Below are 15000 nucleotides of genomic sequence, written 5' to 3' on the forward strand. Positions count from 1 at the left end.
ACTGCATTATGTGATATTACATCAAAACCTGAAAATGTGTATCTCTGAAGAAACAATCATAAAAAAGTAACGTTAAAGAATGTCCACTTTGTTCATGATAATCCTGCTATAACAGGATTTACTTGTAAATTCCTTTAACATACCCATAGTTTTAATTTTATTAGCATTTTAATGTCAGGTTTATTTGAGAAAAGTGAAAATGGAAGTGATATTGGTTTAAGATAAGGTTGCTACTCCATCCCATCATGTTTTCCTGAGGAAAAACTGCATACAATAGAGAGAATATTTCCTATTCCAGTATGGTTTGTGGCAATGTAAAGAAGGCCGTGAAAACTTCTTAAAAGCTCCCGAGACCCTAAATGGTATTCCTCCTAATAATATTAAAAGATATGGACAGAGCATTCTCATTAAGGCTTAGACTAAAATACAAAGCGGACTGTTACAGGCTTTTATGCCGTCTCAGAAATCAAGTATAGCCTCAGTATCCCCTCATAAATCAATCTCACTAAAGGAGTAATATACTCTAAAGATTTCTTTGAATAAACAGAGGACAAAATATTAGGCAGAAGTCTACCAAATGTATATCAAGTCAAGAAAATTTAGAAAACGAATAATGTCATTTTGATAAACTCCTCAGAAGACCTCCCTGACTTTGTTAGCTTTGGGGACCGTGTAAGAAGTGAGTCAGAAGATTTAAACCACCTCCAAAACAATGTAGAAGATGTTTTGGGTATGGCCATTTAAGTGAATATTGTCTGAAGAGCTAACGCTACCAGTGATGCTCAGATAACCATGAACCAAATACCTTGTGCCATAAAGAGTTGTTCTGCTTTTTATGTGATGGCAGAAATTCACCCTCTTCAAATGACTGGCCAAGGAGGGAATTTGAAATGGAAGAAGTCGAAATTGCAGACTTAGAATGCAGAAGTATTGGTAGTGCCAAAAGACAGATATTAGGTGCGAACAGAAATTAAAACAGTTCATATGCAAAAGCAATATAAAAAATGAAGCTTATGGAGAAAAGGGAAACTGTAAGAAAAATAAGTTATTGTAAATAATCAGAATCCTACTGCTTCTAAACCTTCACCTTCCCTAACCACAGTAAGTAGACATGTCCCACCTGTGTCTGCAGCTACGGAACAACACTGAATCTACACCATCTGCTACCGAAGATAGGATACCTGCTAAGACAACACCTAAGGAGCAACGAATGAAAAATAGAACGATCCCATGTTAGTGACGGCTTTCAGTATTCACCTAGCCAGAAGTCCAGTGTACAGACATCCCCAAACAAACATATAGTTGAGGCTGTAAACAAGTATGAGGATCTAGATGATCCATGAAAGCCATTGTTAACTTCACAGCCACAGAGAAAAATGGCATTATCTGTATCATTCTCTAATGTGAAGACTTCATCTGACTCGATAACTACCTCTTGTCCACCCGTAGAGTCAATTCCATCCATTACAGAGCAAGATTCTCTCTTGAAGGATGTAGAATTTAGTGCTTCCGAATCAACACTTCGTTCAAAACCAAAGTATCATTCAAAATATCAAACAATCAATCCTCCTCAGACCACATCTGTGGAGATGGATCACGTAAAACATCTAATCATAAGCCTACGAAATTAGCCAGACCTAGTTAACCAAATAAAATTTCATCCCATTATAAGCAGGAAAATGAGCTCCAACTCCAAAAAATAAATAACCTTCTCATTTGATATTCTTCAGCAGAACTGCTTAGGTTTCCGATCTTGCACAGAAGAGCTTAAAGTATTGATGCATGATCATAACCTTGGCATTATCTGCTTACAAGAAACCAAACTTGGTAATGCCTCTTACAATCCAGGCTTAAATCACATAATATACAATTCAGCCCTGCCTCTTGGTGACAGAGCTCACGGGGGTGCTGCAGTAATAATTAATAAGTCAAGACAACACTCAGTAGTTCAATTAAATTTGCATCTACAATTTGTAGTAGTCACAGCTATACATAAAAAACGTATTACCATCTGCTCAATTTACCTTTCTGGAGCAGTATGATTTTCTAATGCAGACTTACAAAATTTAATAAATTGGCTCTCGCCTCCATTTATACTTGTGGGTGGCTTCAATGCCCATAATCCTTCATGGGAAAGAAATAATTTAAATACATATGGAGGAATTGTGGAGAACATCCTAAATACAAATGATGTCATCTTATACAATGATGGTTCAATGACCTACCATAACATCTATACTAACACTTTTTTGGCCATTGACCTCAGAATTTGTAAATCCAATATAGCCATGGAATATAGTTGGTTTGTTAATAATTACTTGCATGGCAGTGATCACTACCCAATACATTTAATGCTTTGGGAGAACAGTCCATCCCATTCACCTCGAAAGTGGAAGGTACAGGATACTGACTGGGTTAAATATAGACAAGGCAATTATGGAGAGAGAATTTGACACTTTTCTATCTCATGTGGAAGCTTATTCTTACCTCACTGATAGAAGAATAACAATTGCCAATACATCAATACCAAAGACAGGAAATGAACCCCGACAACCAGTAGTTCCCTGATGGGAAAAGATCTGCACCATCTTTCGCAAGATTTTAAGGAAATGTTACAGGAAATTCAAAGATAGTGGTTTTATTGGTGTCACTTACCCAGTAATTGTATAGCTGTAGTTTCTACTTTGATGGTAGCTTGAATTTCCAAATTGCAGTTAAAACTTCCTTCACCGTCCGGTAGGTGAATAGGCTCCACCCCTTACTGAGGGGATGAGGAACAACTACATGAAAATAACTCAATTTTGTTTCTGCCACCCAAGATCTAACACGTCATAGGAGAGCATCTTGTTTTCCCATCGGATTCGATCTTGTTACTTCTCTGAAGTTAAGTATTTTGCCTTGTAGCTGCTTTTTTAATTATTTTTTAGATTGAATTTGTCGTGGCTTAATTAAAATTTTTATTGTCTAGGGTAATTAGTGTTTCAGCCAGCTTTCTCTCATCGAGAATTGCTGATCGGTAGTTAGTTCTGCACTTCTGTAATCAGTTCTCCAACTTTTGTTTTGTTTTGCTTAACTTTAAAAAATTGCTTTTTTTGCATAACTCATTATGTCGGATTCGAGTTTAACTAGTTTTAGGTATGCTGCAATATTAGATTAACCAAAACTTCTTGTGATGCGCATACTATTTGTGCTTTTAGCAGAGATCTAAAGAGGTGAGTAGAGAAGTGTCTGTTGTTATCTTTCAAATTTAAGATATTTCATGTATCATGAGTCCTCTCGCTTCTCCTTCACTTGAATCACGATAGTCAAAGTCCGACTGCTTTGCCAGCTTGGATAACAGGATTGATAAAAATGTGGGTTGATGGTAAGTACTGTTACCCAATGGAATGAATCACTAAAACTCTTAATGGATAAGTGAACAAAAGTGACAGTGATGATTGTGGTGGAGGTGGCTGCCTAGCCCCCCGACTCTCTTAGGCAAAGGTCAAATGCCAGACTCCCCTATGTCAAAGAGGAGGTATACTGGAGGCCCAATGGAGGTTGTTGGGGTCTACCCATGGGTAGGCCCCCCTCAGTCGAACCTGTGCATTCCCAGTGTTGCGACAAAGGCTTTGAGAGACGTCTCTAAACGTTCACTGTCTCATCAAGCCCATGAGCACCCAGCCCAGATTTGGGTGCCACTGTTGTTATTTGAGGGAGTCACACCCATTGAAGAGACACCCCTCTTCAGTGGAGCACCCTCCTCTGCCTTTCAATAGTTATAAGGAATCTGAGAGGGGCCCTCAGCCTTCCTGAAATTTTTGGGACAGTCCTGAAAGGCTGTCTATCGATCAAGATTATCAGGATCATTAATTTTTGCACCTTAAGGAATTTTGGTATCGAATGCCCAAGCCCCCATTGGCACCATTTTCACGCTACTCGTACAAGTGGCCATTGGCGCCATCTTCCCACTATGCACAGGAGCGCCCGTTGGTGCCATTTTCACGCTACTCTCACAGGCACCCATTGGAGCCATCTTCCCCCTACTCACATGAGCGCCCAGGAGTGCCCTCACGTCTTGATGCTCCTGAGAGCCCGCAGGCTCCCTTGTGCCCTGAAGTGCCCATTGGTGCCAATTTTTCATTACTCACAAGAGCGCCTTTGTGTCCTGAAGGGCCCATTGGTGCCCTTGCATCCAGAAGTGCTCATGCACCCTACTTCTGAACTCCCAAAAAAGGACATTCCTTTTCAGGTACCTTTAACGATGGATGAGGAAGTAGACCCTTCTTTGGATCCAGTCTAGCAACAACTGAAGAGTATTAGAGTTTTACCAAAGAACCTCATCTAACATTTTTTTTGGAGGCTTATCTGGTTTTATACATTCAACTTCCCTGCCAGATATATACTTAGCTATAGACTCCGTCGTCTCCGACAGAATTTCAAATTTCGCGGCACACGCTACCGGTAGGTCAGGTGATCTACCGCCCTGCCCTGGGTGGCAGGACTAGGAACCATTCCCGTTTTCTAATCAGAATTCTTCTGTCGCCCGGGCCATCAACATTGTTGTTGGTTCCTCTCGATTGGTTTTTCTTTTTTCACCGGCAATTGATCTTCTTGACCGACTTTTGGTGACGTATCTGGATTGTTGGATTGGCATACGCTTTTGTGGACTGTTTTGTGGACTTGATTTTGGATTTTTCTTTAAAAATGTCTGACTCTGGAATGGTTGTGAGACGTTGTGTGAATGTAGGCTGTAAGGTGAGGTTGCCGAAAGCTTCGGTAGACCCTCACACTGTATGCAAGGGTTGCAGGGAGTATGAATGTTCTTTTACTAATACTTGCAAGGAATGTGAGAATTTGAGTGAGAACGAATGGAAGAATCTAACTAATTATTTAAAAAAGTTAGAGAGAGAAAGAGTGAGGAAGGCTTCTTATAGAAGTTTAAGTAGTTCGAGATCTGAACTAATTCCTAGCTTGGGATCTTCCCCAAGGGTAAGTATTGCTACTTCTCCTTCCATTGCAGCCCCTTCTCCTATTGCAGAACCTGTAGATTCAGCGAAAGAACTTGCGGATCTAAAAGCAGCCTTCAAGTTGATGGAAAACAAAATGGCTGCCATACAAGGTAAGGCTAGTGATTATTCAGTGGACAGTGATATGAGTGTCCCCAGTGTAGTGGAGGGGGCATCTGGTCGGCTCCGCAACGCTCCTAGGTCTAGACCTCTTCCAAGCTCACATGCCCAGAGGAGAAGGAATGTCGAAAACCGAAAGGAGGTTGTGGAGAATCCCCACCGATCAGGTGTCCCTTCGGCGGTTTCTGTGACACCCCAGACTGCCAAGGATCGCTATTGTAAAAGCGTCCTGCGTGAGTGTTTTTCGTCGTCGGATCTTCATCTCCGAGACGTGATTGGAGGGATTCAGATCGATCTCGACCACTCAAGAGGAGTTGGAAGGCTCCGACGATTGATTCGAGCCCAGAAAACTTCCCTGAGGAGTCTCCTTCGGGAGTTAAGAAGGCAAGAAGAGCCATTCTTGCAACCAGAGTGAGAAGGAGTCAGGAGGTGAAGGCTATGGACTCCTCCCCTCCTCCTTCCCCTCCTCCCGAAGAGGATAAAGAGGAGGTTACGAAGAGGTTCATGATGGCTATGCAAGAGCAGATTTCGTCTTTTGTAGGAGTTCTGTCAAAGGAGCCTCCTAGAAGGAAAGACTCTTCCCTTCCGATCAAAAGATCCTCCAGACGTATGGAGGTATCTGCCGCCATGGGCATCAATGCTCCTACTCGAGGTGAGGTTTCCTGTACGAACGTGGATGAACCTATCAGACGTCTGGCACCGGCCAGGAGTGAGGAGTCACCCAGGAGGCAGGAGCCAAGAGCCAGGAGTGAGGAGTCAACCAGGAGGCAGGAGCCAAGAGCCAGGAGAGTGTGGAGTCATCCAGGCAGGAAGGAAGCAAGGAGCCAAGAGGCAGGAGGCAAGAGGCAGGAGGTCAGGAGTCAAGAGGTCAGGAGTCAGAGCCAAGGAGTCAGGAGCCAGAGGCAGGAGTCAGGAGTCAGGAGGAGGCAGGAGTCTGGGAGTCAGGAGGCAGGAGTCAGGGAGGCAGGAAGGTCAGGAGGGCAGGAGTCAGGAGGCAGGAGTTCAGGAAGCCAGGAGGCAGGAGTCAGGAGCCAGGAGGCAGGATCAGGAGCCAGAGCCAGGAGGTCAGGAGCCAGGAGGCAGGAGGTCAGGAGCCAGGGAGGTCAGAGCAGGAGTCAGGAGGCAAGAGCAAGAGCCAGGTAGGCAGGAGTTCGGTTGACTCGTTCCTGGAATTTATGACTCTTCTCCAAATAGGAGCTCCTCTCCCTCAGATCGTAGGAGGTCTTGGAAGGACTCTCCCTCCAAACGTGAGCTTTCTCCTTCGTCTGATCGAGGTTTAGACGATTTGTCTGATGATGAACCTCCTGCAAATGAGGGACTCTCGAGTTATATGGTCTTAGCCTCATTATTGCTACAAGAGTTTGGAGACTCTCTTAGTCCGGCGGCTCCTCCTTCTCCTCGTTCTCTCTTTTCGAGCTCGGCTACGGCAAAATCTTCGGCCTTTATGAAAATGAAGCCTGTAATTTCTATGAAGAAGGCACTCCATTCTTTAGATTCTTGGATGGACAAGAAGAAAGAGTTGGGAAAGACGGTATTCTGCATGCCTCCTTCCAAACTACATGGAAAGAGAGGTATTTGGTATGGGACAGGAGAGACTATGGGTCTTTCTCTGCCTGCCTCGGCAGATGCGGACTTTTCCAATTTAGTGGAGGCCTCTAGACGTCACTCCTTAGGATCGGTCAGATCGACGTGGAGCACTTCGGAGTTGAACCACTTTCTAAAGGGACTTTTTGTCACTTTAGAGGTGTTCAACTTTCTGGATTGGTCACTCGGAGTTCTGGCCAACAAATCTAAAGATCCGGAGTTTCTAAAAACCCAGAGATTCTCCATAGCGTCCTGTCTTGCATGGACAAAGGCAGTACAGGCGGTTCGGGAGAAGTGGCTTCCCTTTTTGGTGCTGGTCTCCTGAAGAAGAGATCAGTATATGGATCCCTATTATCAAAAGGGGTTTCTCCGAGCCAGAGGACTGCTTTATTGTTCGCCCCTCTGTCGGATCATCTGTTTCCTTCTCAGTTAGTGAAGGATATATCTCGCTCGCTAACTGAGAAGGCGACACAGGACCTACTAACACAAACGTCCAAGAAAGGACGCCCTGTAGTGTCGGCGATTAAGAAGGACTCTCGTCGTCCTCAGCAGCCCTTTCGTGGAGGTGCAGCGGCTCGTCCCCCTGCCAGAAAGAAGAGCTCTGACAAGAGAGGAAGGTCTTCCTTTAGACCTTTCAAGAAAACCAAATGACTTGTTGCTCCTTCAAGCACCAGTGGGCGCCAGACTCCTGAACTTTGCAGGAGTATGGGCAAAAAGGGGAGCCGACCCTTGGTCAGTGTCAGTCCTAAAGAAAGGATATGTAATCCCCTTCGAGGACAGCCCTCCCCTAACATCTACGCCTCGGGAACTGTCAGCGAGGTACAGAGACCCTGTAATGAGAAAGACTCTCCTTCAAATGGTGGAACAAATGTGGGAAAAGGAGGCCATCGAACTTGTGCAGGATCCACACTCCCCGGGATTTTACAATCGCCTTTTTCTAGTACCAAAGGCATCGGGGGGGTGGAGACCAGTTCTGGACGTAAGCGCTCTGAATCGCTTTGTTCAGAAAAAGAAGTTTCGCATGGAAACGTCCGCTTCAGTAATGTCGGCTCTTCGTCCAGGAGATTGGATGGTCTCTCTGGACTTGCAAGATGTGTATTTCCACGTCCCCATTCACCATTTGTCAAAGAAATATCTTCGGTTTGTAATAGGAGACAAGATTTTTCAATTCAGGGCTCTGTGCTTCGGTCTGTCTACAGCTCCGCAAGTATTCACCAACCTGATGGCGAATGTGGCAAGATGGCTTCACCTAGAGGGAATAAACATCTCCCTCTACTTGGACGACTGGCTGATCAGGGCCAAGTCGGAGATTCAGTGCTTAAAGGACTTATCAGTAACAAGGAATATGATAGAATCGCTGGGATTACTCGTGAACCTCGAGAAGTCGCAGCTGATCCCCAGCCAGAGCTTGGTCTATCTGGGGATTCAGATGGATTCTCGGGGTTTTCGAGTATTTTCTTCGCGAGAAAGAATCACTCGAGGTTTGTCGAAAATCTCGAGCTTCTTAGAGAGAAAGAACAGTTCAGCGAGGGATTATCTGAGCCTTTTAGGGACCCTGTCCTCACTAGAAAAGTTCTTCTCTCTGGGGAGGCTTCACCTTCGCCCTCTTCAGTTTTTCCTGAAAGGGGTGTGGAGTTGGAAGACGGGACAACTCTCGGACATCTTCCCGCTTCCACAAGAGGTAAAAGATCATTTGAAGGGGTGGATCCTTCCTCTTCAAAAGAACGAAGGCGTATCGCTTGCCCTGCAGAACCCAGACCAAGTGTTATATTCCGACGCTTCGGAGTCGGGATGGGGAGCGACGCTAGGAGCAAGGGAGGTGTCAGGCACCTGGACAAAGGAACAGGTGTCCTGGCACATCAATTGCAAGGAACTAGTGGCCATACACCTAGCCTTAAAGTTCTTCGAAGAGATAGTCAGAGGCGGGGTGATACAGATAAACTCGGACAACACCACGGCTCTGGCTTACATACGCAAGCAAGGAGGCACGCACTCTTTCTCCTCTTTCAGTTAACAAGACACCTGTTAACCTGGACAGAAGAAAGAGGCATAACTCTCCTCACAAGATTTGTTCAAGGGATAAAGAATGTGAGAGCGGACAGACTGAGCAGGAGGAATCAGGTCCTTCCCACAGAATGGACTCTACACGAAGAAGTGTGTCAAAGTCTTTGGTCCCTGTGGGGGAGACCTCACATAGAACTGTTTGCGACGTTCCTCTCCAAAAGAATAGAGATCTTTTGCTCTCTAGTGGAAGATCCGAGAGCCTTCGCAATAGACGCGTTTCTCTCCGGATTGGTCGGGTGTGGACGCATACGCCTTTCCCCCGTTCAAGATCCTGGGGAAGTGCTCAGGAAGTTCGTAGCGTCAAAGAACACGAAGTTGACACTAATAGCCCCATTTTGGCCAGCCCAGGAATGGTTCACGGAGGTATTTTTTCTGGAGTGGATAGTGGACTTCCCCAGATCTCTTCCAAACAGACCAGATCTACTCAGACAACCCCACTTCGAGAGGTTTCATCACAACCTCCCAGGTCTCGCTCTGACTGCCTTTCGACTATCGAAAGACTTGTCAGAGCGAGGGGCTTTTCTCGCAAGGCTGCGGGCTCTATCGCTAGAGCCCGCAGAGCTTCGACAAGAAGAGTATACCAATCGAAGTGGGAAGTCTTTAGGAGGTGGTGTAAGAGTCAGAAGCTGTCCTCCTCCAGTACCTCTATAGTGAATATTGCCGATTTCCTCCTCTTTCTGAGAGAGGAATCACACCTATCTGTCTCAACAATAAAGGGATACAGAAGCATGCTGTCTTCAGTATTTAGAAATCGAGGGCTAGATATTGCAGACAACAAAGATCTACACGATCTAATTAGATCCTTTGTAACTTCAAAAGCAGCAACTCCTAGAACACCTAGTTGGAATCTGGACGTGGTCCTGAAATTCCTTTCATCGGATAAATTCGAGCCTTTACATCTGGCTTCCTTCCGCGACGTCACTAGGAAATGCTTATTCCTGTTGTCTCTCGCTACAGCCAAGAGGACGAGCGAATTGCACGCTCTAGGTTCCACAGTGGGGTTCAAAGGAGATGCTGCCATCTGTTCGTTCCAGACAATGTTTCTGGCGAAGAACGAAAACCCGTCAAAACCTTGGCCCAGAAGCTTTGAAGTAAAAGGTCTATCTAACCTCGTAGGCAGAGAGATAGAGAGGTCTCTCTGTCCAGTGAGAGCTCTTAAATTTATTTAGAGAGGAAAAGACAGATGGGAGCTTTGGTCAACAAGGTCTTTGGTGTGCGGTGAAGAACCCCAAAAGACTCATGTCCAAGAACGCCTTGGCTTTCTTTGTGAGAAGCGTAATTACGGACGCTCACAAGAACTGCTCGGAGGAATCCTTCGGTCTTTTAAAGGTCAAGACCTATGAGGTGAGAGCAGTAGCAACGTCCTTGGCGTTCCAAAAGAATATGTCTCTTAAAAATATCATTGAGACTACGTATTGGAGGTGCAATTCAGTGCTTGCATCTCATTATCTGAAGGATGTGAGAGTGACCTATGAGAAGTGCTTCTCTCTAGGTCCATTTGTATCAGCAGATACAGTGCTGGGTCTTGGAGCAAAGACTGATCCTTAAATATTGTGTTTTTATCGTACATAAACCCTCTTGTCAGATATGTGCTTGGTTTTCTATTAGCAAGCTCACTGATGTCGCACGGGAGCATAGTGTCATTGCTGGTAGGGGATCAAGGGTATGTATGGCTAGTCGGGGAGTACAAAATTTTTTTTTGTATATTTTGTAAAAATGAAAGTGTAATTATGTTTCGAGTTTTTGGTTGTTTGTAAGGAGTTCGGGGATAACTCCTTGCAATCTTAGAACTAACATGGATGTTAGGATCAGGTGATCGGGATCGGTGTTGTGCTCCTTGAACAAGGTGTATTGTCATGTTAGTGGAATAGCACCCAATGACAAAGGCCTTTAGGCTCTGCCGAGTAAGTGGATAAGACCCCATTGGCAGACCCACAAGAACTCTTAGCCATAGATCAATATCTCGCTGAGGCTCTTGAGGCTAAGCAGACTCCAAGGCAGTAGCCGCGAAGTCTTCAGCCTAATAAGGTAGGAACCAAGGTTTATTAATACCTACAACATATGTTGTTTACCTGTCTATTTCAGTAGTTAGCTGTCTCTTACCCACCACCAATGGGTGCTAATCAGCTAAGTATATATCTGGCAGGGAAGTTGAATGTATAAAAATGATATTGTCATGTTACAATAAAGTTTTATACATACTTACCTGACAGATATATACGATTAATGGCCCACCCAGCCTCCCCGCAGGAGACAGGTGGAAGAGAAGAATTCTGATTAGAAAACGGGAATGGTTCCTAGTCCTGCCACCCAGGGCAGGGTGGTAGATCACCTGACCTACCGGTAGCGTGTGCCGCGAAATTTGAAATTCTGTCGGAGACGACGGAGTCTATAGCTAAGTATATATCTGTCAGGTAAGTATGTATAAAACTTTATTGTAACATGACAATATCATATTTCTTCTTTCTTGTGGCCCCATTGAAGCCGCAGTCAACATTAAGAATGGACAATTCCTCATACTATTTGAGATTACCTAAGATGACTCTTTCCTAGCCAGCAACAAAAGCCCTAGAAGGTGTAGACGTCTGGCTTTCTGACAAGAAGGTACATGGAAAAACCTCTTTGTATTTCTCAGCTTGCTGACAAGGAAAATCATCCTTTTGTATTCCTCTGGTTTCTGGCAAGAAAATACAAGAAAAAAATCTTTGTTTTGTATTCCTCAGCTTCCTGACAAGAGGATACAAGGAAAATCCTCGCTTTGTATTCCTCAGTTAGTTGACAAGAGGATACAAGGAAAAGTCTCCTTTTGTATTCCTCAGTTTTTTAAAAGAGTATACAATGAAAATCCTCCTTGTATTCCTCAGTTTTTTACAAGATGATAAAGGAAAATCTTCCTTTTGTATTCCTCAAATTGCTGACAAGAGGATACAAGGAAAAGCTTCCTTTTATATTCCTCAGTTTGCTGACAAGAAGATACAAGAAAAATCCTCCATTTTTATTCCTCCGTCTCAACTTTCCAGGTGGCAGTCCCAATCTGATAGATTCGTCATGTAGGTCTGCCTTTAATTTGCCCAAGATGATGTTTTCTGGTACAGAAATTGATCCCTTTCTAAAGACATCCTCAAGACTCTTGAAGTTCTTATTTTTATTGATTGGTCAATCAGAGCTTTAGGAAACAAAGAGGCTTCTCTACTTAGCTGAAGAGGCATCTGATGATTGATTAAAAGTCATTTATTGTTCCGACAGAGCAATAACAGACGCTTCTCATCATTTGGCTTCCTTGTTTTGCATGTGAAAAAATTCTCATGGTGTTCTTTTACCTCTAAGAATGTAGCTTCTAATCAGAGGTCAGCTGTTTTTCTCCCCTTTGGACAGGCAACACGCTGTTTCCATAAGAGGTAGCTGGACAGGCAACACTCTGTTTCCATAAGAGGTAGCGAATGAGATAAGAATTTAAGGATTGTAGAAATAACCAGACAAAACCTGCAAGCCCAATCTACAAGACAGCCTAGGGATTGGTCAGCTTTTTTGAGTAAGTCAACCTCAGTGATAGAGAGAGAGAGAGTTGTTTACATCGACAGCTGTTTTGTGATTTTGGTATCATACAGTATTTATGTACAAAAATAAAATAGTACAGATTTTTCTTACCAATGTTACACATAAAAGCATGTAGTATATCTTAGTTTTACCAGACCACTGAGCTGATTAACAGCTCTCCTAGGGCTGGCCCGAAGGATTAGATATTTTTACGTGGCTTGGAACAAATTGGTTACCTAGCAATGGGACCTACAGCTTACTGTGGGATCCGAACCACATTACATCATGAAATAAATTTCTATCACAAGAAATAAACTTCTCTGCTTCTGCATTGGCTGAGCCAAAAATTGATCTTCGGACCACTGGATTGGTAGCCGAGCGTGAAATCCACTCATTCAATGGGGGACTCCATAAAAGCATGGAAACAGTGATTATTTAATTTTTTACGCAATTCATAAAAGCATGAAAACTTATAAATTGCGTAAAAATTTAAACAATCACTTCTGCATGGTATCTTGAGGATTTAGTCACAAACGCAGTTTGAAAAAATACAGTAATTAGTGAATAAAGTTGTAACACAAAAAAATTCAAATTAGTGATATTTTAATTGTTTTTGCCAATGGAAAAGAAAACAAAAACTAATATATACTATGAGAGAAAATAGCAATGCTAATGTAAATACAGGGTTAACTTGATTAGTTGTCAAACCTTCTGTAAGACAGATTTATTTAATTTGTATTAAAGATTTATTTAATAAATATTAAAAAATTTATAGATATTTTGCTGTGCATACATTAACATTAATAATATTCAAAATTAGTAAATCATTGTTATAAGTGTTTCCGGGGCACACCATTTACTTAAGGCCCCATTCACAAGAGGCAGAAACCACAGCGGAATCCACATGGATGCAAAACGTGGCAACTGTGCACATTATGGTGGTTTCCACGCTGTTCATTCAGTATCGGTATGGAAGTGGAGGAGATAACATGCTTACGTTATGCTCAAAAGACTGTATCCAAAACTGAGAGAAGATGAGCCCAGATCTTTCATTTACTTCAGAATGACCATAACATAATTTGACAGTTTACTTATGCTAAATAAGGATGATTGTTTATCAAATAACCATATAACATAGTGCAAAGCGTGTTCATATATATGTAATTATGAGTACACACATCCATACACACATATAATGTATATTATTTATGTATATATATGTATGTATATATATATATATATATATATTATATATATATATGTATATATATATTATATATATATACATTGGAGAAACAAAATCCACAGTTATGTAAATGTATGTACATATATTTGAATTTAAAATTTATGGATAGCTCTTGGGAATCTGTTCAGAACCAAACAGATTCCCAAAAGCTTTTTGGGAATCTGTTTACATAACTGTGGATTTGTTTCTACATTTACATAACTGTGGGATGTTTCTCTATTTGGAGACAGGTAGGTGCTACTCTGAGTATTTTTTAATATATGCATTATATGAGTGTGTGTAATGTGTGTATGTCATAATTACGTTCAAAATATATATAAATATATATATATATATATATATATATATATATATATATATATATTATATATATATATATATATATATATAATATATATATATATATATATATATATATATATATATTATATATATATATATATATATTATATACATATATATACAGTAGTACCTCGAGATACGAAAGGCTCAACTTACGAAAAATCCAAGTTACGAAAGCCAATGCGAAAATTTTACTGCTCTATTCATACGAAAAGTTTTCAAGATACGAAAGGTTTCTGAAAGTCCGAGATTCGCCCGATAACAATTTTGAAACTCGCGCCGCACGCCACCATCTTAGTGCTAGTAGACTCGCCACCATCCTCCTGCTCTCCCATTGGTTCCTGATGCTAGCCAAGCCATGAGATCCTTCTCTGATTGGACAGCATCCCTCCCATCATGCATCTTCTATACGTACGCGCTGGCGTCCCTTAGCTCGGCCACTCCGCACCCGAAACTTTACTGTACGCAATCGGCATTCGTTCGCTCCAACGATTTCGTTTAGTAACGTAAATTTGTTAGTGATTTCGTTGCAGTACATATTATCGTGTTGTGCGAAGACTGTATTATTACGTATTTGTGTAACTTTACGTAAATTAACGTAGTCATGGGTCCCAAGAAAGTTGAAATTCACGGAAAGAAGCGCATGCTGTCTCTGGAGACAAAGATGGAGATCATAAAGAAGTATGAAGCTGGTATGCGATTGAGTGTGATCGCAAAGGAATACGGCCGTAATCCGTTGACAATAGGCACCATCCTTAAACAGAAGGATGCCATCAAAGCAACTACACCATCGAAGGGCATCAGTATTTTGTCCAGCAAGAGGAGCCATGTGCACGACGAGATGTAACGGCTGCTCCTCATCTGGTAAAATGAAAAGACAAAGAAATCGCTGGCGATACAGTAACGGAGACAGCAATCGCTCACAAGGCCAGTGCTATTTTCGGCGATTTGATTGCGCAGGCGGAAGACGAGGGAGGGGAAGGGACTTCAACGCCAACCCCAGATTTCAAGGCTTCGCATGGCTGGTTTCGAGAAATTTCGTAAACGGACTGGCATCCATTCGGTGGTGCGTCATGGGGAGGCTGCCAGCTCGGACACGAAAGCGGCCGAAGCCTTTAA

At 42.6% G+C, this 15000-nt stretch overlaps 1 protein-coding gene across 7 annotated transcripts in view; it reads left to right on the forward strand.

The window, feature by feature from the left end:
• Window positions 1-15000, forward strand: part of LOC135216684 (mitochondrial 2-oxodicarboxylate carrier-like) — a 375795-nt gene that overhangs the window by 269659 nt on the left and 91136 nt on the right. The window lies entirely within an intron of this gene.

This window comes from Macrobrachium nipponense, chromosome 19 (assembly GCF_015104395.2).
Source record: "Macrobrachium nipponense isolate FS-2020 chromosome 19, ASM1510439v2, whole genome shotgun sequence".
In the NCBI taxonomy this organism is placed as follows: Eukaryota; Metazoa; Arthropoda; class Malacostraca; order Decapoda; family Palaemonidae; genus Macrobrachium; species Macrobrachium nipponense.